The 27,969-nt window shown below is 41.4% G+C and overlaps 1 protein-coding gene and 1 long non-coding RNA gene across 2 annotated transcripts in view; both read right to left on the reverse strand.

The window, feature by feature from the left end:
* The window catches only part of Adamtsl1 (ADAMTS like 1), a 919,831-nt gene that overhangs the window by 349,036 nt on the left and 542,826 nt on the right, over positions 1 to 27,969 (reverse strand). The window lies entirely within an intron of this gene.
* On the reverse strand, positions 20,396 to 27,964 carry LOC126510769 (uncharacterized). Its single transcript, XR_007594489.1, has 3 exons — positions 27,755 to 27,964; positions 27,280 to 27,479; positions 20,396 to 21,340 (listed from the first exon to the last, which is right to left on the reverse strand). It is a non-coding gene; the product is annotated as an uncharacterized lncRNA (long non-coding RNA).

Consider the following 27,969-nt stretch of genomic DNA (forward strand, 5'->3'; position numbering starts at 1 on the left):
TCTTATATAGCATATTTTGGAACACACACTGTATTTGTTCTCTGTGAGTGGATGATAGAATCATTGAGCTGGTCTTGAGTGCACAGAGCCGGAAGTCCGGTTTATTTTAGGAGCCTGGAGGTTAGAAGATCAAAAGCTCAAGCTCTGCCTGGGTTATGGAGAGATCAAAGCTGCCCGAGTAACTCAGTGAGACCTCATCTCTAAGCAAAGTAAAATGAGGGCTGGAAATAGAGCTTGGTAGCAGGACACTTGCCTGGCATGTGCAAGGCGCTAGGTTCCATCTCGGCTTCCTAAAGGGGGAGGGGTACCAGAGAGAGATATAGCATCTCCCAAAGAACTATTCTGAAACATATACACAATTTTATGATGCTGTTGCTCTTATCTTATTCAAATACAGCGTAACTGAGACGGAAGCAGTAGCACAAATATTATGGTTCACGAAGTAACTGAAATGAGTCAAACGAGCGTGACAACTTTGATGAGATCCAAATATGACAATAAAAAGATAAAAAAAAAGACACAAAAAAATCCCACTTGTAGCAACTTCATGCAAACGTGTTTCCGTGTGAAGTGAGGCCGAACGTGCAGTGTCCCTCTCTGAGGAAGACGCTCAGAGAATGACAGGGAGTTGAATGCTTTTCTGTGAACTCTGCCAAGCCTATTTCATGCGTTTCGTCAAAGGCAACACCAAAAGGCTCTGTAGTGAGACTTCCCTGACTTTATTCTTGCCACACTGCAAGTTAGAAGTGCCATCACAATTAACCACAATAAATGCTCTCGTTTCTCTGAAAGAGATCCTGTGCTGTCTTGGAAACAAGGCCCAGATCTGTTTCTCAGAGTAGAAGAAATTCCAAGTTCTCTTTTAGTTAAGTAGGATAAACACAGTCTATTTCAACAGCATTTGTGTTTAATGTTAGGGAAAGTGGTTTTCCTCCTTTTACACTGTGCCAGAGATTTACATAGACAACCAGAAACAATATTTGAGCATTTCCTTTCGGATCATTTAAAATTCAAAATATTTGCTTATTGCAGTCTTTAAGACAGTCTTCAGACTAAGCAACGTTTGTGTCTGGCCTGATTGAAATCTTGTTTATTTCTCTCTTTGGAGTATGCAGCCTTTTTGACTTTTTGGCGGCATTTAATTTTTAGCCTAGTGTTTTAAGTTGATCAAATTATTATGTAACACACACACAAAAGTGGAACCATATACAGACAAACATATAAACAATCTCATAAATACACACCAACACGGATATGTATGTAACTATTGACGCTGAAGCCCATAATTAAAGTCTAAGATGAAGAACTGTCAATTCTAAACTGGCTTCACTTTAGAGCATTTGAACCACCACAACGATCCAAATTGCAAAATTCTAAAATCTCCGCCTGACTTTGGAGTCACTCTACTGTTGGACAAGGGCCTGCTGGCTGGTCTTCCTGGTTCAGTTTGGTTCAGATGGATGTGTGGAACAAGGGATTTCTCCTTGGTGAGACAAAACTGTTGATAAGGGCAGAGGGAGAGCTCTAGAGTGTGCTTCAGAGCAGAAAAAAAAAAAAAAAAAACATTTTTCTTTAATATGGGGCCAAGTTGTAGATTCAATTACATGGCCTCATTTTTTCATTGAAGGCCAATTTGCTCTGTGCTCCAGCCAATAGGTACCCCATTTCTAGTTTATTCCCCTGTTTTGAAACATCCTGAGTCACCCACTGAAGCAGTATTGTTTTAAATGTGTAAAATCTGGGTCATATCTTTCTGGAAAACTGAAGCTTGTGGAAAAATAATGGTAGGGAACAGGTTGCTAAAAGCAATACTGGCTGCTTCAGAAACCAAAACCCAAGCCAGTGTGTTCCCATTTGGTTCTTACCACATACATGTCAAGCTGTAGTCTCAGTGTTTCAGACAGCGATGCACACGACTAAACAGGGCTCATGAGATTAGACCTCGAAGCAGGATAAAAAATTCCAGTAACAGGAACTCACCAAGGCCATCTGGCCTGGGTCTGAAAGAGCCCGGGTTAAAACCAGTCTCGCTGAACATAGTGGACAATGAGGACTACTGAGACCTCAAGAACAATGGCAATGGGTTTTTGATCCTACTGTACCTATTGGTTTCGTGGGAGCCTAGGCAGTTTGGATGCTCACCTTACTAGACCTGGATGGAGGTGGGTGGTCCTTGGACTTCCCACAGGGCAGGGAACCCTGATTGCTCTTTGGGCTGACAAGGGAGGGGGACTTCATTGGGGGAGGGGGAGGGAAAGGGGAGGCGGCGGTGGGGAAGAGACAGAAATCTTTAATAAATAAATAGTAAAAAAAATTCCAGTAACAGAGTTAAAGGGGACAGACAATACCCTTAACTAGGAACACCAGTGACAGATCTAAGTAACAACAATGAAATTGTCATTAAGCCAATGTTTCACCAGTAGGAAAAAAAAAAAAAAAAACAGCCAAAGGGCCCCGACATCATCAGACCAACCCAAGTTGCATCCATCATCAGAGAAGCAATTTTTTTTGTACAACAAAGAGTGATTACTACAGAGACTCATGGTAGGTTAAAGTGGAATGCTCAGCCCTAAATGGGATATGTATTTTCACAACCCTGCCACAGCAAAACTCAGAACCTCATGGAAGAGAAAGCAGAAACATTTTAGAACTGCACTTTGGCAAGACTGCTGCAAAATAATGTCTTCTAGGTTTGACAGGGCCTCTGCACTCACACACTTTATGGCAAGTGCAGTGCTAGCCTAAGAGCTTCACAAGAAGAAGTTAAGTCAGTCATCCATCACAAAGGGATAGGGCTCACTAGTTGAGGAAATACTGAAAGCTGATGGCTACCAGGGGTGGGAGAGTCAATTCTTTTATCAGTGTGATGGTTATAGGTGACCAATGGATGTTATCCTACCTCCATGTGCACATGGGTAGCACTAATTGGATTCAGTGGGTTATTAAAAAAAAAGATAAAGTTCTGAAGTCAGGGCAGTGTCTGAGAAGAATTGGTAGTGGAAGAAAAGTTGTATATGACCTAAATATATCATATTCATGCATAAAATTACAAAAGAATAATTTTAGAGTCAAAGGGTATTGAACTGAGCCCTTGGAATACTCATTTTGTTTTGGTTAAGATGATTAGGAATGGTCAGTGAGCATCTGATTTTTGCCAGCACTAAAGACACCAAGCAAATAACAAGAAAAGGAAGGCCCAAGTCACGGTTCTATAATCATATAAAATGTGAGTATGTTTATAAAATTATTACTCATTAGAAAACATTCTGTCCATTTCTTGTTCTTTGGTGCCATGTATTGACTTTTTAAGTGGAATGGTTGGTGAACTGTATTTTTTTTTTGTTGGAAAGCTCAGCAATCAATAATCTAATAGCTTTGATCTACCATTGCAGTCCAGTCAGTAAGTGTAAAGCATAAGGAATACCAACCACACAGAATACAGACTGTGGTAGATTGTTATACACCACTGTGCATATCAGAACTTCCCTACACCCAAATGATTTCGTGTTCTTGCCACTCCTGGCTTATCCAAACATGATATTTATCTGATAATTTTGTGGTAAATTCCAGAACCAGTTATGCCAACAAAGTTTCAGATGAACAGCTACAAGACTGACCACTATAACATTTAAGTACTCGGATCAAATCAAGGAATAGTTACCCTGTATGTCATCGTCCAACAGAAACTTAACCTTAGAATGACCTATCTATTTAACTGAAAACCCAATTCATTGGAACCTGTACAGGTAATTAGATTTATAGTATTAGAGAATGAAGCACAAATTAGCAAGGAAAGTCTCTAAAGTTACAATAGCTGAGAGGCAGACATACGTAGAGTATTTGGACAATATTTTTTTCAAATGGTATAGTAAGAGGTTAAACTATATAGAACTGCATGAAAATGAAAGAAAGTGCTGAGGTGTTTGTAAAATTGAAGTCATAAAACAGTTGATGTTATGTTAGAAGCAAAGGGGTTTTCAGACACTAGCTGAACCTCAAAAAGCAACAAAATAAGTCACAGACTGAAGCAAATAATGCTTCTTACAATAGTAATATCAGCAGGAAGGTACCTGAGCCCCTGGTTTTCTTCTCCTTAATGACAGACAGAATGTGAGTTAAGCCACCTGGAGCTGTACGTGTGCTGCACAAATGGAAATCACACAGGGACAGCTCGTCCAATGATGGTAGAACCAGTTTTCCTTGGTGTGCCCATGAATGGTGGAGAAATACATTCATAGAAACATGTTGTTATCCATGGATGAACCTAGCTTTGGGGAAACATCTACCGTTTGTGTTTTTAACTGTCCTACATACATCAAGTCTCTGAAAATACTATCTAATCCTTGGCTTCTTTAACAACATGAGCTAGAGGGTCCACTGCCCCTGAGAGCTTAGAGACATTAAGCAGTAGCTGGGCTCTTGCAAAAGTCCATTAGTTCTTGGTGTGCTTCCTTAGGTAGCATGGCATATGGACATTGAGGCATGTGCCTTCACAGATGATGCTTGTTGCTGGCTTTGCTTTGGGAATGAGAATCTTCTGGTTCTTATCACAGCTGCACTGCTGGGGGATATGATGAACTGCCAGTGACACAGTGCTTAGTCTTACAGAGGCCCCTGCATGAAGCCTGTCCCTTGCTACTGAAAAAAAGAAGTCAATTCTGTAACAGGGCATAAATGCTATCCAGGATAAGGGGACTTTTGGGCACCTGTCTACCTTCCTTCCGTAGGCCCCTGCACACATTCAAGTACATTCTCCACACAATCCAGTAGGGCACCTTACACTGAAGTCTCGAGGGATAGTGGTGAAGGGGGCCCTGGATCATATTAAGTAGCACACCCTGAAGAACACTAAGATGTTCACGAGTTGTGCTTAGTCCTTACAATAAGCCCATTGTGTGAGCCACTGTCTTGTCTCACAAATAAGAATAGGGAGGCTCTGGGAGGTTGAACAACTTGGATCATGTTCAGAAAGAAGAGTGGCGGCTTGGGAAGCAGATCAACTCCACTAGCTAGATGCAAATAGGCTTGACTTGGGCTCACATCTTTGAGCCAGAGATTTTCCCATCTCCAAAGTGGGAGCATTGATACTGTAGCTCTAAAAAGTGGGTGATGTTCATTTTATCTTCCCCTTCATGCCATGAATACATTAGCACTGCCTCCCCTACAAGATACACCACTAGAACCGGGGGAGGCAAGCTTTATATTCACATATAGTCTTCTTCAGTGTTGAATGGCTTCAAATTCTGATTTTGTTTGGATTTTTAAAATTATTTTTTTATTTTAATGATGTGTAGGTGTGTGTCTGTGTGTGGGTATGAACATATACTGTTGTCCTGAGGCCAGAGGCATCTGATCCCCTCTGAACCACTCCTCCCTCTAGTCCCACAGCTACTTTTGAGAGACTGTATTGCCACATTGCTGGAAATCAGGATATCCTTGAGCTGACTATGCAGCCTAGGCTACCTTCAACTGCTGGTCATTGCCTGCCTTAGCTTCTGGGTGCTGGGATAACAAGTGTGAGCCACAGCTCTGCTTTTCACTCCCCTTTGAAAGGCATCTATCAGTGCATGTGTTCATTGTAAAATGACAAGAGCTAATGCTGCTGTTTCTAATTTTTTAAAATTGTTTTGCCCTCAGCATCTTCCCACCCTTGGAATAACTTGGAGATAGAATTGAGACGGTTTCTTTCTGTTTTCTTTTTCTTTCTTCCTTCCTTTTTTCCTCTTTCTTCCTTTCTTTCTTCCTTCCTTCCTTCTTTCTTTCTTTCTTTCTTTCTTTTTCTTTTCTTTTCTTTTTCCTTCCTTCTCTTTCTTTCTTTCTTTCTTTCTTTCTTTCTTTCTTTCTTTCTTTCTTTCTTTCTTTCTTTCTTTCTTTCTGAAACAAAACCATGACTCTGCTCGATGTCAAATGCTTCAGTAAGATCTGCATTTCAGAACTATAGTAAGTTGATGTGTTTGTATTCTATCCAAGGATGAGGCTGGATCACAGCTCTTCCAGTTGAGAAGCTCTGCTCCTCCTGGAAAGGTCTACCAGAGCACCTAGATAGCTGGGTTAGAAGCAGTAGTTGCTGGTGTGAAGAAAGCATAACATTCAAGAACTTTGCATCTGATCATTCAGTGCTTTGAGTAAGCTTGTCTTAAGGAGGGCATAGATTCAAATATCCTATCCTTCTCAGCTTGTTACTCTTAAAGTAGGAACTTAGGAAATAGGTCCACAATGATATCAATAAAATATTAATATAAACACTACTATGCATTTTTCTGATAGAGATTGTAAACCAGGTGTGGGTAAGTATACAAACATATGTATTATGTATGTAAAGTATATATCTAGATCATAGCTTAGCTATCAATAGAGATCCAGATCAAAATATATCACAGATATATCAGTTCATAGATCTAGATATATGTTATACATGGTCTTGAAGACTTGAAGATTTTACTGGAGATATCTTGACTGTCTTGCTTTCTGTGTCCACTCTAACAATTTGCATTTTCATAACAATAATAGCCCAAGTATTGGATCCAGCCCCTGCTCAAGTCCAGGACTGGAGGCAGTAATTTCATGGCTTTCACAAAGAGAGAGAACAAAGGTGAACTGTAGGGTCACCAGTTAGCTTTAAGACTCATCATGCCCATCTTTGCGGTCATACTCATCATCTTTGTGGCTCATGTAGGGCTATTTGGACATCTCAGGTGTGAGGCAAGAGCTATTTCACCTGGAGTTCTAAAGTGAAGCTACTCTTTCTCATTAGTGCTGCTACTGCTGTTGATTCTTCCCATATGGAGAAAAGGGAAGCAACCTCCAGAGCACAATAGTATGCAGGCACAACCCCAAGAAAAATAGTGAAGAGTTCCTTCCAGGGACTCCCACACCCCTCCGCTCCCCCAAAACAGGCACACTGGAAACTCCACCTCCAAGCAAATTCCTTCTCTGCTCTCTCTGTGAATTCTTGAGCTCCTGGCAAGCCAGCAAGAAGTTTCAGTTTCCATTTCCACCTAATCTAACTCAAACTCTGTCAAAACTTTGGGGCCAATCAGCCACAGATAGTTTCTGCAGCACTGGCAACTTTTGCTGAAATGAATTTACAAAACATCTGTAGTGCTACGGAAACATCTGAGGCCCCGGAAAGCACATGTTGGGGTTGGAATCATGGGGAAAGCATTCCTGATAGAGAAAAAAAAACAAAACAAAACTTTTTTTTTTTTTTATTCAGCGAGGGAGCTGGAAAGTTAAGAAATTAATACAGCTTAGGACTTGATAGCCAAAAGCCCAAATTAGAATTGATACTAGAGAAACTGGAAGAGATGACTGGTTACCACGTCATTGTCAAGCAAGATGTCAGCAGAACTCATTTGTCCTCAGCTGACCATTGTGCCATTGACGTCAAGAGAAGTTTGGTGAAATGATTCTAAAGGAAGCTTCATAGCGTTCTGAATGTAATCTAGGTTCCATTTCCGTGTTCACCTCAGATATATTCTTAAGTCCTCATTTCAATATTCAGACAAATATTTAGAATTGAAATCTAAAATATTCTTGATAAAGCATTGTGGTTTCCTTCCTTCCTTCCTTCCTTCCTTCCTTCCTTCCTTCTTTCTTTCTCTTTCTTTCTTTCTTTCTTTCTTCCTTTGTTCCTTCATTCCTCTCTTTCCCCTCACATTCTTTGTCTCCACTTTTGCTCACACTTAGACTGTCTTCATTCAGAAAATGTGGCCAAATGACAAGCTTTTCCCACTGTAACAAATGTAATCTGTTTAATCGACAAGTACATCATGTCCCATGCACACATTTGTGTCTAATTAATAGAGAATTCATGGGATCGAGTCATGATATCTCTTCCAGGTTATCATTCTATATGACAACTACCTTCCCAAAGGAACTACCAAACCCCTTGAAGGCAATGGTTATAATATTTTAGTTACCCATGGTAATAAGTGAAATGATTATGAATGTCATAAAATGTATTGAGCAGATGGGGAGATCCTTTGGAACTTTCCTTTAGTTTTACATCTTCAATTACTTATTTTACATTTGTCTCCCAAAATCGTATGTAGAACACAGAACAAACACAGAAGGAATGAGGGAAAGTACATGAGAAATATCTAGTACCAAGATTTCTAAGGATGTTGAAATTTAAGGACTGTCTTCAATTCTCCAGTTCAAGAAGCTATTATCTCCTTTGTCCTCCGCACTGGAAGATAAATCCAACAAAGCTCAGCACCTATTCTTGCTCAGAAGAATGCATTTTAAAAAGCAGTGGTCCTCTTGATTCCTGTATATGTTTGTTCCTTTGATAGCATTTTATTCTAGCTTTAACTTGTGACTGCTGCTATCAGAGGGAGTTAGGGGAGGCACGGGTAGTGGAAACAGTTTTGCAAGTTTGACCGTTTGGGCAAATAAATCCTTCAGAGTATCTACTTGATGGTCTTACTAATATTTCCTCATCCAAAACATAAAACAAACCAACCACCTGCCAAATCTGCTCTGGAATCAGGATGCCACAGGTAAGGAAGAGGGGGACAGCAATCAGTAGTTGGCTACCATTGACTACTTCCTCTCCAGAGTTACTGTCTACCATGGCTCTTTACCTTTTAGTGTGTCAACCAGCAACGGTCCCTGAGTCTTTGAACTTACTACTTCACAGCCCCCCTGTAGTCTGAGTATTTGAATAGACTTGAAGCTTCTGCATAAATGTGGAGTTCAAATCCTGCAAGCTTGGTTGTGAATCCAGGCTGGCACATCAACCTTTATTTATATTTGAATGGGAAGAAGAAGGACAAGCAACCACAAAACATTTGCTCAATATCCTCTCTGTTGATTCGGGGTTATCAATCCCACTTCAGCAGTGGTTTTCTCTTCCACCCTCACCTCTTCCAAACCCTTAGTTCTGGTCTTACTGCTGGCACCTTGTGTTTCAGAATAACTCTACCATCTGATTATTTTTTTCACTCCCACCTGTCTGTCCTCCATACTATTGCCAGCTAGCTTGGTGGAAAACGCAGCTGAACTGTTCACTCCTTACTAAGAGACTTTCTGTAGAGCCAGCGTGTACAGTTGGTGGGATCTAATAATAGATTCCAGGTGGCCTGTGAACGCTCAAAACCTCTAGGCAACATTTTGGGCATATGTGTGTTATTATTATAATTCTGGAAAAAAGATTCATAGCTTTCGTCAGGTTCTCAAAAAAAAAAAAAGGTTAGGAATCACTAGGAATAGAATAAAGTCCAAATTACCAAAAATGAAATATAAAATCTTTTTCTAACTTGACCTTAAATGTCCCGAATTCATTCCTGCTGACCTCGATCACACATTGACTTCCTGTTCATGCAAGATGCTGCCAGACCTCTCATACTGTGCTCACTAGCTTCTTGCTTAGCTTCCTACCCTCCTCGTTTTCTTCATACCTGCTTTATTTTCCTTGACTTGTGTCTTCCTGCCCTTGCTTTACCGTGCAGCTACCACACCATTATCTACTGGAATTTCCTATTCTTCAATCAGAAGCAATACCCATTGTTTCTGCAGGTTTGGAGCACATTGCTAGGATCTGATGCTATAGATGGCTTAGCATTTGGGAGTCTCTGCTTTGCACTTCTTTGCCGACACAGCGTTCATCAGAAATAGACTGTGTGCTTTGTAAGGGCCACGACGAAGATAAATGTGCCATCGTCCCCCGGTGCCTTGTGGGACTCTGAGTATCTAACCGGTGTCAGTAAATAGTCTTTGAGCACAAGGCAGGCCAGGACAGGTTGTGGTTGAGGGCCTAATTCATAATGGCTGTCAGTTTTCTCTTGTTCATGTGCACTCTGGTTCTCAACAGACAGCAAATAATGCAAGCTGCAGATAAGCAAGAGAATGGGAGAAGACACAAATAAACCTGGCCCATACAGGGAAAAAAGTGAATTATGTTTGTTCTTCATGTATCTCTTTATGCTAGTGCTGAATTTACCCCAAACATTTAAAGCTGAATAATTAATGTGTCATATCTTTCCTTAATGTAGCCTAATTTCCGTCCCAGGTGAGTATGTGTCAAAGCACTTCACCAAACAGTCAGCAACAGACTGTTCTCTGCTCCATCTGGGAAGTGCACAGTTAGGAGGTGAGTGTGCTGGGATTGGAGGGGTTACAGACAGGGACAGTGTGGGTGCACGAGGTCTTGGTTAATCAAAGGAAAAGGCTGCAAACAATAAAAAACTGAACAGCATTTAAAAGTAAACACACAAATTAGTTAGTGCAGTACAGAGTATAGAAAAAAGTTAAATTAGTCACAGCAACTAATCAGAAAAAAATCAAAGTAAATTTGACACAACGAAGAGTTCTAGATTAGGGACAGTAGATTCTTGTAAAAATAAATCGAAATCAAATATTAGAGCTCTGATGTTAAGATATTCAGAGGTAAGAGACTGCCAAATCCTGGTAGACAGGAACTGAATGGCATTCAGTCTCAACCCTCATGTCTGACCAGGCATAGCACCAAGTCCAACGGTCAGTGTTTCCTTGGTGTACACGTGTATGTGTATGTATGTTTGTGTGTGTGTGTGTGTGTGTGTGTGTGTGTGTGAGAGAGAGAGAGAGAGAGAGAGAGAGAGAGAGAGAGAGAGAGAGAGAGAGAGAGAGAGAGAGAGAGAGAGAGAGAGAGAGAGAAAGAAAGTTTATATATGTGTGTGTAGGGGGAGAGGGTTGGTGTGTGTGTCTGTATGTATCTATGTGAGTCTGTATGTGTTTGACTGGGTATATGTGTGTGTGTACACATGTTTGAATTTAAAGCATTTAAGAAGGTGTATGATGTGGGATTCCCCTCTGGATACTGTGAATACCATTAGTTAATAAAGAAACTGCCTTGGCCTGATAGGGTAGAACTTAGGTAGGTGGGGAAAACTAAACTGAATGCTGGGAAAAAGAAGGGCAGAGTCAAAAGAAGCCATGTAGCCCCCCACAGGAGACAGACGCCAGATGGAATGAACTTTAGCTGGTAAGCCATAGCCACATGGTAATACATAGACTAATAGAACTGAGTATCTGTGGTTCTCGTAAGTTTCCCCAGGGTTTGAACGGTTCTGAGACTTAAAAAAAAACTGGTATTTTGCTCTCAACATGGAAGCACAAACCTGTCACCTTTATGTTTCCAGCAAGACACATTCACCCTTCAAACATCATTCGGTATTATTTAATAGAGTGATAATATTTATGTGCACTGCACAAAACGCTCTTAGCTTCATGACATGTTAATAGATGAGCGTGTGAAGTGGTGTTATAGTCACCAAGCTGCCTCAGGAATATAATAAAATGGATGCTGGCCACAGACAATATCAAGGTCGCTGAGGCGCACCCCAGGCATCTTTTTTTAGAGCCTGCTTTGTAATAAGACGAGAGAGTGAAGGCATTAAATCATGCTTTACTACTGCATGGCCTCACGGTCCTACTCTCTCTGGTGCTGGGCCTCAGAAATCAATTTCACACATGGCTGCTAGTAGCGTTCTTTGAGCTATTAAGACAAAAGCACTTTCTCCTCCTTTTATTAAAACCAAGTTCACTTTTATCTCCCTGCTCCCAGCCTGTGCCTTCCGGTCTTTGCCCTTCCATGTTGTCTGCGGTGAGCAGCCTGCTGCCTGCTGCCTGCCTACCTGCCTGCCTGCCCGCCTGCCTGCCTTTCACTTCAAGGCTTCTGGAAAGGCTAATCCACATCTCTGCACCCACTTCCTCAACCCTCCCGAATTCCATCCCGTGGTGCAATCTGGCTTCTGCCCACTTCTTGCCTGCCTCGGCTCCCCTGCCACTCATCTGGATGCTGTCACTCACCACGTCCTCTGACCTTCCTCATAGCTTGCTGTGCAATAGGCTCCTGGCAGCCACTACTTGCCTGTCCTTCCCACTGTCTCCTTACTCATCCGTACTGGTAAGTGCTGGAATCTCCGAGGGCTTTTCCCAGTATTCCCCCACCCCCACCCACCCCCACCCTTAGTCTGATGTTCCTCTTGACTGGTCCACTTTCTCCAGCGCTGACTTGTTTGTTGGTGATTTACAAACTGACAGTTTTTCCAGTCTCTAGGATATTATCCCACTCGTCCAAAGGCCTGCTTAACACAGTTAACTCAACATAACTCGATCTAAAAATATTTGGGGCTCCAATTCTTTTGTAGCCTGGCTCCCTCACAGAGTTATGAATGTATAAACATCAATATAAAATAATTCCCCTCCCTCAAGGCTCCTTCATCTATCCCGTCCCGTACACACATGTATTCACACTCACACGTTCCGTTTTCTCTGCTGTGTGTCTCCTTCACAGGGCACCTCCCTCCTGTCTCCTCGTCCCACTCCTGGCCTTAGTGCTTCAGAGAGAACTCTTTTGACTGCTGACACGATACACAACCGGCCTTCCACATTGCTCATGACCTTGGCCAGGCCAGCACCTCCACACGAGGGCTAAGTGTGCCCAGACACTCCAGGAAGAAGACTGTGGGCGAGGTTACAATGGTGGTTTCAGATCGAGTTCCGGCTGAGGGATTGGGCCTAGAGTAGCGTCCCAACTGGAGCCAGAGAAGGCGGCTGAGCGAAGCATGATGGGACTGGGTCGCGCAGTCTTCAAGGTACTTTCACTCGTCATCTGAAGCCCACAGTACTTCTACGGGTACTAAAGTATATGGATGTTTTGGAAAGAGAAGAGGAAGAGAAAGTTGCTGCCAAAGGAATAAGCTGGGTAAGAGTAAGTCATCCAGGCAGGAATTTAGCTTAGCTGCCCAAGGACCGCAGTGGAGAATCCAAAATACTGAATCCGACACAGCGACCATTGAGAAAAAAGGCAAATGACAAGTGGATTCGGAAGACTGGAGGCCTAGGAGTCTGTTTGGCTTTCTTTGTTTCTTCAAGTCAGACTGGGGCTTTAATTTCTATCTTGTACCAAATGATTTGTTCTGTCCAGGGCCTCTATATTTTAATAAAATGTTTATATATTCAAATGAGTAGTTTTAATATTATACTAGAGACCTCACACCTGACAAGTGCTGATGCTTTCTGCGTTGTAATTCTGTCTGATATGTGTGCTTACAATTATATACAGAGTCCATTCCCATCTGCTGGATGAGCTACAGGAACCACTACACTATTGTAGGTCATGAGGCTCATGGGATCTTAGAGCTGAGAAGTGGGTATTACAAAGATTCTTCAATGTTGCAATAGTCACCTTGCAGGGGAAAGCTGTTTGTATAATCCTTTCAACTTTCTTTCTTTTTCTTTTATTTTCTTTTCTTTTTTTTTTGTTTGTTTGTTTGTTTTTTTGGAGACAGGGTTTCTCTGTAGCTTTTGGAGCCTGTCCTGGAACTAGCTTTTGTAGACCAGGATGGCCTAGAACTCACAGAGTTCCGCCTGCTTCTGCTGGGATTAATGGCATGCTCCCCCACTGCCTGGCTCCTTTCAGCTTTCTTTAGAGCGATGTTTTCCCCACCCCTGGCTACACACCTGTTCAAATTATTTAGTATCTTTGTTTGGACTCTTCCTCAGGCCAACAGGAGCTAAAGTTCTTGGTCGAGGTGGTGGGGGTGCAAGCAGCTGGACAGACAATCAATCTAGAGTTCTTCAAGTGCTTTGATAAAGAAGAGATCTAAGAATCTAGAATTAGGAAAGCATTTATAAGTGGACTCATAGGATAACTTTCTTAAGCTAACCTTGGTCTTTCTTCCGTCTTAAACTTCCTGGTTTCAGTGGGCTCCAGAGCCCCTCCTCCAAGTGAAAGAGTAACCATTTTTCTTCTCATCCCTGTTGAGATTGTACTCAGAGCTATTGTTAGTTAGCAAAGCAGTTGGCTGTCGTGAACGAAGGGAAAGAAAAGAGGTTGGTTCCGAGACTGAGGTAGAGACATTTCAGCATGGAGTGCGAAATACAACAATGGCTGATGCCTACTGGGAACTCCCGGCCCTGGCGAGGTCCTGTGCTAACGCTGTTGGGCGAACCATTTTCTTTAGCTTCGTTATGATTTTGGATGAGGATGCTCTTGTTGACAACTGTCTTAACAGGCAAGGACATTGGGGCACAGAACACTGTAGAAAGGTATTGTTGTGAGACCAAGATTTAAAATCAGGCAGTCTAGCTCAAGAAGTTTTGTTCAGGAACTGTCAGGGTTGGAGTATTTGGGAATCATATGGAGAGTTTACCAGTTACCCAGGCCCAGGCTTGGTCAAGTGGGAGGGGCCAGGTATGATGAAATGTAGCAGGTGCCTGGCTAACTTGGAAGTGAAAAAAGCATCAACAACTACTACACTATACCAGACTACAGAAAAGGAAACTGAGGCACATAAAGACTATGGGCTAGGTTGACGGACGTTAACAAGGAAAAGAATAGGCTCTCATGGGTTCAATGTAGAGACTTTCCATTGCTCTAGATTAAGAGAGATTGGAAATAAATAAATAAATAAATAAATAAATAAATAAATAATCAACCTATACCAGAGGAAGGGCTTAGGAGGGAATTAGCAAGGGGAGGACTATGATCATATCTCTCTAATCTCTCTACTGAAACTTTAAGCCTTCCTTTGCTTCTCATCAGTTAAATACTGAAAAAAAAACCATCAAGCAATGAAACCCTAGCAAATGGAAGATGCCGAAGATTGAAGACACACTATTATGTTATGTCATATTATAATCAAGTAAAGAGAAATGCCACCCAGCGAACCTACTATCATAAGTACATCCAAGTTTCTAAAGTCAGGAATAAAAGCTGTGTATCTTAGGATCGATGAAATACGGTACAAGCTGTGAACTCTCGTGAACTTGGTTTAGAAACTGTGGAAATCACTCAGCATGTTGGGGAGGTGCCTGCCAAAAGAGGCCAAGACATAGCTCAAACAACGTGGAACATAATCTGTGCTGCATATTTTAATGTGATTTGTTTGCAAGAAGAATTGAATACGTGCAGACGAAAAGTTGATAGAAATTCACATCACCTTTAGGCTTTAGGACTCAGTTTTCTTATCTGTGAAATAGGTGTGGCCAGTATTACCTAGCATAGATAAACAAAGCAGTGTTTGGCACACGGGCCCAAACCAAAAAAAAAAAAAAAAATCACATCTTTGCTAAATCTGGATAGAAGTTTATGCTGTTGAAGTCAATTTTGAGGAAGGAAAGTAAACGTGGTCAATGTCCAAAATTATTATGAAAAAACAACCATATGATTTTAAACATAAATACCTATTTGATGTTGTTGCCAGGAAAGTATATGTTATGAGGCAAGCCCAACCTAGAATCAGCTTAGTCCCAAAGTTGTACGAACAGCTTTGTATGCAATAGAGAATCTTTGCTCATAACTAGGAAAAGGAGAGCTACCTTCAAGTACCAATGCCAGATCGATTAAAATTCTGACCCCTTGCCAGTTAGATTCACAATAAGATTCATATGATATATGTTTCAGTTTTCTATCTAAATCAGGACTTTTTTTTCCAGTTAAATTGCAAATTTATAAAATCTCTAAATTCATAATTTTGTACCTAAAGTGGTTTTTTCTCTAATGACCACAGCGGGTACCATCAGAGCAGATAGTGTAAGTGTAGACACTGGGTACCCTAGTTTTACGGAGATCCAGCTCTCTGCAAAGGGAACCCCACATGTGGAAGCCAGATTAGACAGTGTGGGGATGTTGAGAATGAGGGCAAAGACACTTGCTGATATCCTGGAAAGATTTATGACCGCGACATGAACCTGAAGAGTTCAGTAGACTCTTTGGGTGAGAGAATAGGCAAGTTAATGACACAGCATGAAGAGGCACTGTAGCGTTAGACTCCATTCATCAGGAGAAGGTACAAAAAATGATGTCATGATATCAGCCCATTTTGTCAGGTTTACCAGGAAATGCTTGCTAGATGGGAGGTGGTACAAGAGCAGATAATTTTACTCAAGGTCTCCTCATTAAAAACTGTGACCTTAAGTACAGGACTATCTTTTAAAAATTATGAAAGGTATCATAGAAATACAAATACATTCATATCGTAAAAGAATTAAAAACTCTGATTCTTAACTAAATAGTGGGGACCTGAACCCTAGTACCTAATAGGAGCGCTAGTCACCACTGGGTTTCAAGATGAGGGAGCCCACAGGTAGGTTTCCCCCCATGGATCAGCAGCCTTCTAGCAGGGCACTTTGCTTTGTTACTGCTGCTTTTTTTCCTGTTGGTTTCCTGGTGCCCCATCAGGAGAGGGACAGTAACTAGAAACTTCTGGACTCTTCCTCTCTGTCATCTTCGCTCTATGTGGTGACCACAATGTTTATCTAAAACAAAAACGGTATTCCTTGCCCCTGCTCATGGCCTGGAAGGCACAGTATTGCCTGGCTGTGCCTGGAGACTGCCAGGATTGGCTCACAGTCTCCCGAAGTCATCATCTTGTCTTCTTAGGCTCTCTACTGGGCGTGCCCCACTTCTCTTTCTCTTTGGCCTGCCTTCCACAGAGAGGCTGTTTATCAAGGAGAGAGCCTGGGCCCCTCCCCTAGGAAATGGCAGCAGCCTTTCTGTTCTTCCTCCTTTTGACCCAGGGAAAGGGACTGGCAGGAGCAAGCCAATCCACTGTAAAATTTTCACTGATACACTGAATAATGAGAAAACAGTAAGAACCCAAGTTATTTTGCCAAGAACCGTGTGTTATATTTTTCTGCCCTGCATATGTTATTATTATTTTCTTTTGAAAAGTTACACCTGGAACTTTTGGTGTTTCAAGTGATGTTCAACTTTTGTGAGTGAAACAAATGAATTGGTGGAATTGGGAGAAGAGTGAATTCCATGCACTTTAGAACTGACCCTTGCTCCTACCCGACATTGCCAGGCCGACCGCCTCCCCAGGTCCCAGGCTGTTATGAGGAGAAGGTAGATTAATACATATGCAGTGTTCTTACATCGATGCCACCATGCTCTCTGGTATTAACCCCAGGTTATCTAACAAATCAAGCTATGACTAGTTCATGTAATTTATTTTATTAATATTCTTAGGTAGCAAAAAATCAGAAATACTGTGTCTATTTTCTATAGCTCCTACCTACCTGAACTATCCCTTAATTGTTTTTGAAATTTTAGGGGTCTATAAAATGCAAAACTTTGGGAATCTGTTCTTTATCATTGTTAGAGGCACAGAATACTGTGTGTTTTATACGATTATGTAGTCTGGCTGGGGATATAGTTTCTTGCTAAGGTGCCTACCCTGCATATGCAAACCCCTGGGAGGAATCTCCAGGATGGCAGAAAGGATTCTGCAGCCCATGGAGCCAACATTGTCTTAGCCTCACCCACCTGGAGTTAGCAAGCCTCTTGAGTGAAGACCACAGCTAGTAACATGCTACACATCCTATATTCTGCTGACTAGCCTGCTGCTGGCTTGAAGGGGGGACTAGGTTAAAGGTTTCATTTCTTTAGCATGGCCCTAAGATGGAAAAGACAGGTGTTTATGTATCAAATAAACACAGGGATAGCATGATACACTCATTAAGCTTGGGTTTCAGTATGGCTATTTAAAAAAAAAGAAAGAAAGGACTTCAGGGGGGAAAAGACATAACTCAGAAAATGACCTTAAATATAAATCTTTAGAGACTTAGAGTTTTTCTAACACATTCTTTCTTGAATCACTATAAATAATGAATTAATATGTCTATTTCTTTAGGCAGAGACACCCTTACATCAGCAATAGTTAAATATACAGTTCAAAGAAAATAATATCATGACAGCAACATAAAACCAATGGAAAGCTCCGGCCCGTTAATTGCTGTCTTGCCTGCCCCTGCCCCAATTCCTTTCTGATATTACACGTAGAAAGACCCACTTTTTACACCATGTCTGCTTTGTTTAACACAATCTACCCAGCACTAAAACATACTTCTGAGATGCAGCTGACCCTGGAATTATACAATTTCACATTGATTCAAGGGAGGCAGCCAACTCTTGGAAACCTATTATATACAAGACCCGTAGAAAGTAACTTTCATATACAGGTCAGCAAACGATTCACATTTTTTGTTGATTTAGAAGCAAGGCTTTACTACCGTGATACAGCTTGTCACCTGGAAGTTTATAAACCCACAATAAGTCTTGAGTTCTAACTCAGGATAGTTGCCCAGAAGTCTCGCTGGCTACCAGGTCACAATTATTTTAATCTTCCAACCCAGGACAGCTCCTGAATTCTAGAAATAATTCAGTGGAAAGACTGACCTAAAGGAAGGGAATCTGGATCCTTTGACTGATCCTACCTAAGAGATGTTACTGACAGATAGGACTTTCTCAGCCAATGCTTTGCATTTAAAGTTTAATTATGTGTAAAACAGAAGTGCAATGATGGGCGATTGATTCATTTACTCATACAGAAAATTTACCCTAAGTACCTCATTTAAATCAAACTCTGCTGCCACGGAAGAGGTATTGGAAAAAACACATGATACCAAATTCCTACTTTCAAAGAGGTTGCCATCATTGGAGGCCACATTTTTACACCTCAATGACTCTTTAAATTCTAAAACACGAGTGTAAGATCTGGCAGTCTAAATCCTTTCAAGCTGCTTCTGCAACAGTAAATCCAAGCCTTGCTTGTTATCTCAGACGAGATAAAAGCCCCAAAGCAAGGTCTCAATGGCCAATGGCCCTAACGACTCAACAACTTTAAGGAAAGAGCCGGAAATTTCTTCCAAGTTCTCTTCCAAATCTCACCATTGCACCCGAACAATAGGTATTCCTATTGTTTCCATTACGCTTTTCAGTTCTGGTTCTGCTGATGAAGTACAGTATCTAAACAATACACGTAAAGGCTTCAAATGGCGGCGGAGACGATAGTCTGCAAGATGGGTTGAGAAATCAGATACCCAACTTTATCCTATGAGAATAAAATGAGGTGCATTTATTTTATTGGGCAGTTTGAATTTATTATAGGTTGCTGACAATTTCCTGTCTCATTTCTTTCATGCTCTTGGAATTTAAGTCAGGATATCTTGGGTTATCATACTCCTTTGTCCCAATATTTATACCAACAGACCAAAATAACTTAAAGAAAGTCCCTCAGGGGAGGAAAAATGGAGGGAAAAATACCCAGAGCCTCGGTAGAAGGATGGCAGAAGCTTTGGAAAAAAATCTGAAAAAGCAATGAAGATGAAAATGGAAACTCCGTGAAAATTAATGTAGTGTTGAATTGGCAAGCATATCACTCATTTCTTTAAACAAATAGAAGAAAGAACCCACTTATGAGGTGCACCCAAATAATTCACAGGTGGCAAAACTATTAGAGCCCTACGATTTCTCGCTTCAGACATAAAATAAATCCATATTAGAAATGGCATATGCCTTAGACAAAACATTTTCTGTTGATCCACTTCTTCCAGCCATCTCCCTTTGATACACAAGATCATTTTGGTCTTATTATGATTAAATTATTTTAAGAAGACAATGGGTGAAGCTCTAATGACTACGGGAGGCACCACCTACCATAGAATGTCCGGAATTTTAATTTCAAATGGAGTGTGTTTGGTTTTGCATGGATATTTACATATCGCCTTGTTAGTATAATATATTGAAAAAGGAAGACTAACCTGGCAGCGTGATGCCCCCAATGACAGCGGGGCAGATGATAACTTCCCATAGACTATTCATATATACTGTTCATTCTTACAGTAAGAACTTTGGTCTCTTTGCTTGTTTTGAGACAAGGTCTTGGTATGTCATCCTCCTTCCTCAGTTTCCTAATTGGGCAATCACAAGGAACCTGGTGGAAGATTTGCTTTGAAATAAGATTTACCTTAAAGAATTAATCTTAACTACAAAAGCATTAAAGTGTGTTTTCTTATACAAATTGTTCTAATTTTAACTGCAATAAATTTAAAAACCATTAATATTTGGAGACAAATAGTGATTTATATCATTCATAAAAGTAACATGTTCACAGACTGAGGGGAGCTGTAATTTATTCATTCACACATAGATATAAGGGTTCAATAGATAGCATCTAAATAGGTATTTGCAAATGAACCAATTTGGAGAACAGCTGAAAATGATTATGTTCGTTACAGAAATATTGTCTACGGAAACATTGTTTTTAAAAAGCAAAATTAATATTCTAAGTATTATAACTAAATAAATATAAACAAATAAAATGCAAAGCAGACTTCTGAGCTCTTTATTATTGGCAATATGTCTTACTCTGTCTTCCAGCCTTCACCTTTTGCTATTGGCGCAGGTTTTCTTTGCATTGAGCAGATGATGATGGGCAAATGTCTTTTGTCTGAATGTTCATAGTCACCTGAAGGATGACAGCACTTTCGTGTTTACAAAAACCACTAAAGTGTGTAATGGTGGCTTTGCTGTCTCAGCACCCTAGAGAGCCAGGTACAACAGCAACACATGAATGTGCAGAGAGAAGAGGACCAGGTCTGCAGTGATGGGCTTAGGTGATGATGCCAGGAACAGCACTGCAGCCCAATATTCACATTGTTACCTTCTGATAGCAGAGCTTTTCCATAGACGCTTGGCTCTGTTATAGTTTGCTTGTGGTTTGAATAGCTTCAAGGTCCTTGTGCTTGGAAGCTTGGGCCTTAGATGGCAAGCGTTAATAATGACATAGACCCTTACAAGATGGGGTTAGAGGGAGACCTTAAGGTCATTGTGGGTATGTAGATAAGAGAGGCTATGGATGCCGGGCTCCACTCTTGCATCTGCTTGGAGAGGTAAACTGTTCTCTCCACACATCCTCGCCACTGTTGTCTGTGTCATGAAGTAACACAACCCCCCCCCCCCCATGAGAGCCTGTGCGGTGTCAGTTGGACTTTCAGGCTCCAGAACTATGAACTAAGGAAACTTCTTACTATTAGTGGCTCCCAGGACTTTTGCTACAGTGATGGAAAGTGGTGTAGGTTGCTGCAAGAAAAAAGAAAAATATGTGACGATAACTTGAGTTCAGGTGAACTCAGGAAGTGTGTTTTGCTTTTCCCGCTGCTGGGTGAGAGCATTTCTCTGTCTTTGGGAGTCTGCTTTTCTCTCATTCCTGAGCTTCTGCCACTGGAGCAACTCGAGCGTTACATCTTGGATCTGGCCCCTTACTGTCCTTTTCATTGTCTTTGCCTTGGCTCTGTGTGGCTCTCTGGCTGTAGTTTGTCTAGTGCTCTCCTGTAGAGGTGAGCCCAGAGAACTCACTACAAGCCCGTGTTGCTTTCTTCATCCTGTACCCAACTTTCACATCCCTATGGAGTCTCTGGTTGAAAAGCTGGTCCACTTCTCCTGGTTACCTAGAGCACAGACACTCTCCCAGCTACTCCGCAGACTCGGAGTATGCAGCAAATAACAAACTGTAAAGACTAGACCACCATTAAGATGCTGTGGCATCTTCTTAGCTCTCTTTTTCTGTATAATAAATGGAAAGAGGTATTAGCGCTTATAAGCATGCACTAGAATGCATAAAATCTAAATTTGAAGCATATGTTATTTATAAAGGTTTTGAACATATAACACATTTCCACAAATTTTAGGATTTTCACATAACAAAGGCTATTTCCTATATTTAAATGAACATTCACAGTGAAGGTTCCCAAGAGTGGTGTGTGTGTGTGGGGGGGTGACAATCCACTAAGTCATCTGGGGACCCAGTCCTGATACTTGGTAGCCTGACCATCTTGGGAATTTATCATTTCCCTGCTTGGTCCTCCATATTGGGCAAACAGGTAGAGAATGCTTGGGGGATCAAGTGTGACGGGTCAGACCCAAAAGTTACTTATGACATGTTAACCATAATGACCAGAACTCAATTGAATAGCATGGTCTGCACATGGGGAAGACTGAGAGATACAGGTTATCTCAGTGCAGAGTAGTGAAAATAAAATAGGTAAATTAATAACACTAGGTCCACTAAAGTGGGAATCTATAAATACTTTGCTTTACGAAACTGTAGTGAATATAAGTACTACATTTTCCTTATGACAAGGTTTGTTAAAGGAAAAGCACTTGAGACCTTGATGGATAAAAAAAAATATATGAAATATTCAAAGTGACTCATGTTAAATGACAACAGCAAAAGGAATTACTGTTCCATTATTTTTCATTGGGTGCCTGTACACAGCTAAGACAGAAACACAAAGTAAAAGTCTTCTCTTTTGAATTTATTAAGTGCTTTTGACTTGGGCTTACTCAAAACAGAAAGATGCTTCCAGGCTCCACAATGAAAGTGAGTGTTCACGGTCTTCCGCCCTACCTGCAGCTTTCTTGCTGAGTCATTCTTACTACATGCTTGCTCATTCAGACACATTTATAGAGGGCTTGATAGCAGTAGAGGGAGTTCATGGCCCAGTCTGCTGTCACTTCACAGCTTTGTAGGACACACATAAATCCAAGTCAAACAGAAGAAAGACAAGGACAGAAGCAGATGCACAACAAAACAAGAACTACAAAGCTACACTTTAACAGCTTTAGACATAGCAGAGAATTATAATTTTAAAGCCTCTGACACACAATTTGGAGCTGACTATATATGCAGCTATGCATCAGCGTAATACGGGACGGGGATATTCAAGCACAGAAATTATGGTATTGCTTCTAAGAAAGTTTATAATTAGCTATTGAGATATCTGTTTATTTGACAAAAAATAGAGGATATTACTGAACATAGGAGTCAGATAACCCAATTTATAATTTCTGAGTGCCTAGAAGAAACGAAAGAAAGGTCAGTGGTCACTGTTCGCTATAGGCTAGCCACCAGGCAACTTCTTGACATGGCCAGAAAACTTGCAACAAACTAACTGCCTTCCATGCTGGGTGCTGCAGCAAACAAAGTCCTAGTGAGAGAAAGCCGGAACAGTCAAGCTTTATTCCGCGATGCAAGTTTTAATCTTGAAGTTCGGGAACTGGGGAGATTTAGTCATTTGTTTTTGAGCTCATGGAAAGAAGGGGTTGATAGCAACAGCTTACCCAGTTAGCAGGCCCGCTCCCCACACAGCTGTGCTGGCCTATTTCAATTAGAATCCTTTCAGGCTTACATCACCTCGGTATGCCAGGCCTAAGCTGCTCAGGAGCCAGCACTGCCAATCAAGCCAAAATTCAACCACATGGTAGGGTTTTATGATGGAGACAGAAAAATGACATAAATTCGTCTCATTCTGACTAGAACACAAAGCTCGGGGGCAGCTCTCTGAAGAAAAGGAGTCACAGTGGCAAGAACGAAGCCGCGCTCGGGCATCTTCCTGCGTCATCTCTGTACACTTAGCCAGTGGGTTATTCATGGTGATTCAAGGGCCGCTCTCACTCATGTCCTCATCCCGAGAGAAGGTCACGCTAAGGTCACTCGACTCACGAGACCTCAGAAACTGCAGAGTGCGTTTGCTGAGGAAAGGGCAGGATGGGACTTGAATGATTGAACCCGAGAAAGTGTCAGTCCTGGAACCCGAGAGATACACAAATTAAAAGCAGGGCTGTCATTTCACCAGAGAGACTGGACTGTGCGCATGAAGTCAGAGGACAGAAACCGGGAGAGTCGGGGCGGCAGTGGACAGAGCCTATTGGCTTTCGCAGTCAGGTCCATAAGCAGGATTCACACTTGTGTACAAAAGCATCATCTAGATGCTGTAGCACATGCAGAAAACTTGCATCTTACATTGATATAAAGCTGTACAAACCCTTACTTGAAGTCTAGAGTGTAAGAAAGAACTCAGGCCACAGTTAGCTCAGAAGACTGCTTTTCACATTCTTTTATAGAAGACACCGACACGATTAACTGTCATATAAAGCGACAGACATTACTCATTTTTGTGACCCCTCTTTCTCTCAAGTCTTCACTATCCAAAGAAACTTCCCCAGTACAAGTTTCTTGCATGGTTCACTAGTGACCACTATTGGACATTCTTCCCTCCACTAACATGTAAGTATATTGGTTCTCACGATAAACGATGCTGAGGACCTGAGCATCAGAACCACTAAAGATGGGAACCCAAAGAAGACCAGAAACTTCACAAAACGTTAAGAAATAATTTTATAATAAATGCCATTATGTCCTATAGACTTAGAAGAAAAATCCTCAGCCTTGACTTAACCATGGTATACATATGAGCATAAAAACTAGATGGGGAGTGAGACATTCTTTAGAAGGACTTGCATATGCATATGCATGTCGTGTGTGTGCACTCACACACCCACTCACTCTTCTGGAGCAGAGCACAATCTGTTGTAATAAGGGATTTAACATTCATTCCACAGGCTAATGGTGCTTCTCACCATCCAAGATAGATTCACTTAGATAATAGTGGAGGGGGATGCCAGACGAGCCGAAAGGAATGGGCTATTGTATTTGACTAGTTTCCATGTATAAATTAGTGTAGAGACAAGAAAGAAATCCAACAGAAAAACACATGTACTTTATTATAATTCCAAGTGTTACTCTTGCAACTCTCACAATAGTGGGGGGAGCGGAGAGGGGGGGAGACCTTATAGCTACTTAAAAGAAACAGAAAGCGAATGCAGGCTTGATTAAATGTGTCTCTGACAGGGAGCTTTGACTTCAAGAGTGGATGGGCGCAAGTGTCAATGACTGGCCATGGATTTCGCTTGCCACATTTCTTGTGATCTAAACAACTGAGACAAAGGAAAGGAGAGTGGGAAGATGGGTAGTGTGTCTCAGTATGACCGGTAGAGCAAAAATGAAACCTCTTGAACAGTCTGTGAAGTGAAAAAAAAAAAACAAAAACAAAGTCTATAGTGACATGGTTACTGTGCATTGAGAGATGGGCAGCAAACTCAGACAGACACAAACCACACTGGGGCCTCATTCTCTCTGCAATAATGTTCTAGGAGAAAAGGGTTGTTGACAACAGCAAGGTTCTATAGCCTTCCTTATCTGTTCCACATTCAAGAACCAAGTTCTGATATAGATTATTTAGCTGCCAATGAAATGAAGGCGATTTGGACCAGGCCACAACTGGGCTTGCCACCATACAGACAGGATATGCGTAGTCAGCTCTAATACTAGACAGATTCTTGTAATACACAAAACACTATAGAAAAAACAAATCCTCCAATTCAATTTCTGTATCATGCTGGAAGTTGAGCTGATGATGCCATATTTCAGTTCTAAGTAAACTACAGGCCAGGCTAAAGTTCGCTTTTTTTAAAGCCAATAATTCATTTTGACTACAAAGCCAAACAAAGCAGTTACTGACAAAGTATAATGACGGTGCATCATACGGTGTATATCTTTAAAGACCTTTATGATCTATAAAGCCTACATATCTCCGATGAAGAATATGTCTTTAATTGCTAAGCATTTGATAGCCACAGTATAAAGCACATATAAACTTGATTTCTCATCTGTAAAATGGGCTTTAAAAGTAACTGATTTACACGGCCATTCTGAGGAGTCACTAGAATGATTTTCAAACAAGTCACCTAGTGTTTGACACCTTCACACACACCCTGCACGGCAGGCATGACTAATGCTGGTTTTGCTCTGTGCTCAGCAGCCAGTTCTTTTCTAACATAAGCTTCAAATTCACAATCACTTAAGCATACGCATAATATAAACCTGGGTATGATTTCATTCTAATTCCATAATTATTGTAATTCAAACATGTTAAATCCTTTTGAAATAAACAAACACTTTTTTTTCAGTGTGAGTCTAATTACTTGCTGAGATTCCAATATGAATATTCAAGATATCGGCAAGCAGGGTAATGTATTTACCAAATGAAATAGAAAATCAATCTGCTGCAGAATGAGAGAGCGTTGCTTAAGTATAATGAAATCGTATTTCCACATGAAAATGAAATAGCAGGGAATGTGAACTGGTAATTTGCTTTATGATACGAACTAATGGGAGAATGGCATACACTTTAAAAACAATCACAAAGAAATAAAGATGAGACAAATGCATGATGTCTGCAAGTCACATATCCCATATGGAAAAAGTGAGACACCTTTCCCACACTCCTCGCTGCTCAGCCATAAAGCCCACCTCACACACCGCTCGTTCGATTCCTCGGCATAACTAGCACCTCTACTCACGCTTACACTTCAGTTTTTGTTCAAATGTTCATGAAAATAGAAACGATTTCTAATTACAAAGCAGTAATCCAAGTTTTTAGCTACTGGGATGCAACTGATTAAGATACAACACTGTATGAAATATTTAACTGCTATCTGGTCACTGTATCGCATTGACCTTCCTGGAATTTTCCAATTTGTACCTAAATGGTTTGCTTCCCTTACATCAAAATTCCAGTATTGATCAAGTTGTCAGAATCAAAGCAGAATGCAATATTCCTTCTCTGTCGACAAAGCAATGTGTCCAGCACAACCACTGCGATTTTACCTTGTTCTTTATCTGCTTTTCTCCCTTCTGAAGACATTCTGGCATGCCATAGTAGTGACAAGGAGAGCTAGACTCACATTTCCTTGGAAGCAGTCTGTAAGAATTCTGGAATCAAACCTTCAGATGAGGTTTGCTAAACTGCCTGCCCAGAACACTCTGGTTTGAAAGAAATGTGCATTGCTATTAATATTTTGAGTGTAGATTTTTTTGGACAGTATATGTTCATTTTCTGCCCATTGAACCAAGTCTGAGTCACAAAGGAACATTTACTTTTTGTCAAAAATGCAGTATGCGCTGATGTTCAAGAGAAGAGCCTTATCATTGACTGGAAATCAGCAGGCCAAGAAGTCATTGATCCCTAATCGCCTTCCGAAGTAGATCTGAGATCAAAGACTTTAGCCTTCAATTCATAAACACCAGCATTAACTTGTATCCATAAACGAGTGTAGTAATTATGGGCTATAATCCTAGTTGACCGTAAACAGTGTTCTCATTTCTTTTCTTCACCTGGTTCAGTAGCCCTTACTATAGAGCAAAGTAATTCGCATGAGGCACCCCAGGGGGAACAAGAAGCAGGCAAGCTCCTCACTGTCTGTCCTTCAGAAAATCTCCAACACCACAGTGAGTTTGATCTCAGGACGCCTGTTTCCAAATTCCATGCACACACGTAACTATAATACAGTTCCCAGCACATACTCCCTGCAGTAGTAGATCCTAAAGTTTAAATCTCCATACCAGTATCACTATGTACCTGTAACTAATTTCAGAAAGACCTTCACGGTTTATTTTTCAGGGAAAGTTGGAGTTCAAGTTCTCAAAGGAGTTAAGCTGTATTTTGTTTGTTGGGTTTTGTAAACCCTGCAGTTTGCAAACCACACACACACACACACACACACACACACACACACACACACACACACAAACACACACTCTCCAGCAGCACCCAGACCAAGTGGCAATAGTAAGTAACATATTGAAATGAAACGGCATTTACCAGGAGTAGGAAAGCCAGAAAGAGCAGCGGTGTGCCAGGAGTTGCCCGACGGCAGCATTCCATGCTTGGACCTTTGCCGGAATCCAAATCGGACACTGGATAAGCTGCTAAGTGCTCCTCTGCCGGCTGCTGTCACATCCAGGGCTGGAGCTCACACTCCAGCCCTGCCTATCAGCTTCCATCAGCCCCGCTCACATTTCCTGAGCAAGGGTGGGTGGGTGGATGGGTGGGGGGGTAAACTGAATGGAATCTCTCTGGAGCAGGCAGCCAGCCAATCAGACTCCTGCTAATCAGACATGCTGAATAACAAAGCTGGTGGGGAGTGGGGGGGGGGGGGAAGAGAAAGTGAACAGCGTGAGCAGAAAAGCGGGTAAAAGACGGAAAGCCAGCGGAGAGAGCAGCTGAGCTTGGGGAGAGGCACAGAGGCAGAAGAGCAAAGGCGCCAAGAGTAAGCGGGGCTGCTCTCTGAACCAACCTGCGTAGTTGCTCTGTGTGTGAGACGCGATTCTGTTTGCCATTTGCCTGGGTTGGTGTCTGTTGCTCTGGAAAGTACAGTAGCTCCCTGTGACGGTGTATTGTTCCATTCGGGAGAGAAACTTAATCCCCGTCAATGTAGAACATATGCTATAAAGGGACCAAGCCCTAGTCAGGACTGAATGTGTCCTTTAAGTGTATTCGGTGAGAGCATGT

The sequence above is a fragment of the Alexandromys fortis genome, unplaced genomic scaffold (assembly GCF_014885135.2).
Source record: "Alexandromys fortis isolate MF-2015 unplaced genomic scaffold, M_Fortis_MF-2015_v1.1 scaffold_64, whole genome shotgun sequence".
In the NCBI taxonomy this organism is placed as follows: Eukaryota; Metazoa; Chordata; class Mammalia; order Rodentia; family Cricetidae; genus Alexandromys; species Alexandromys fortis.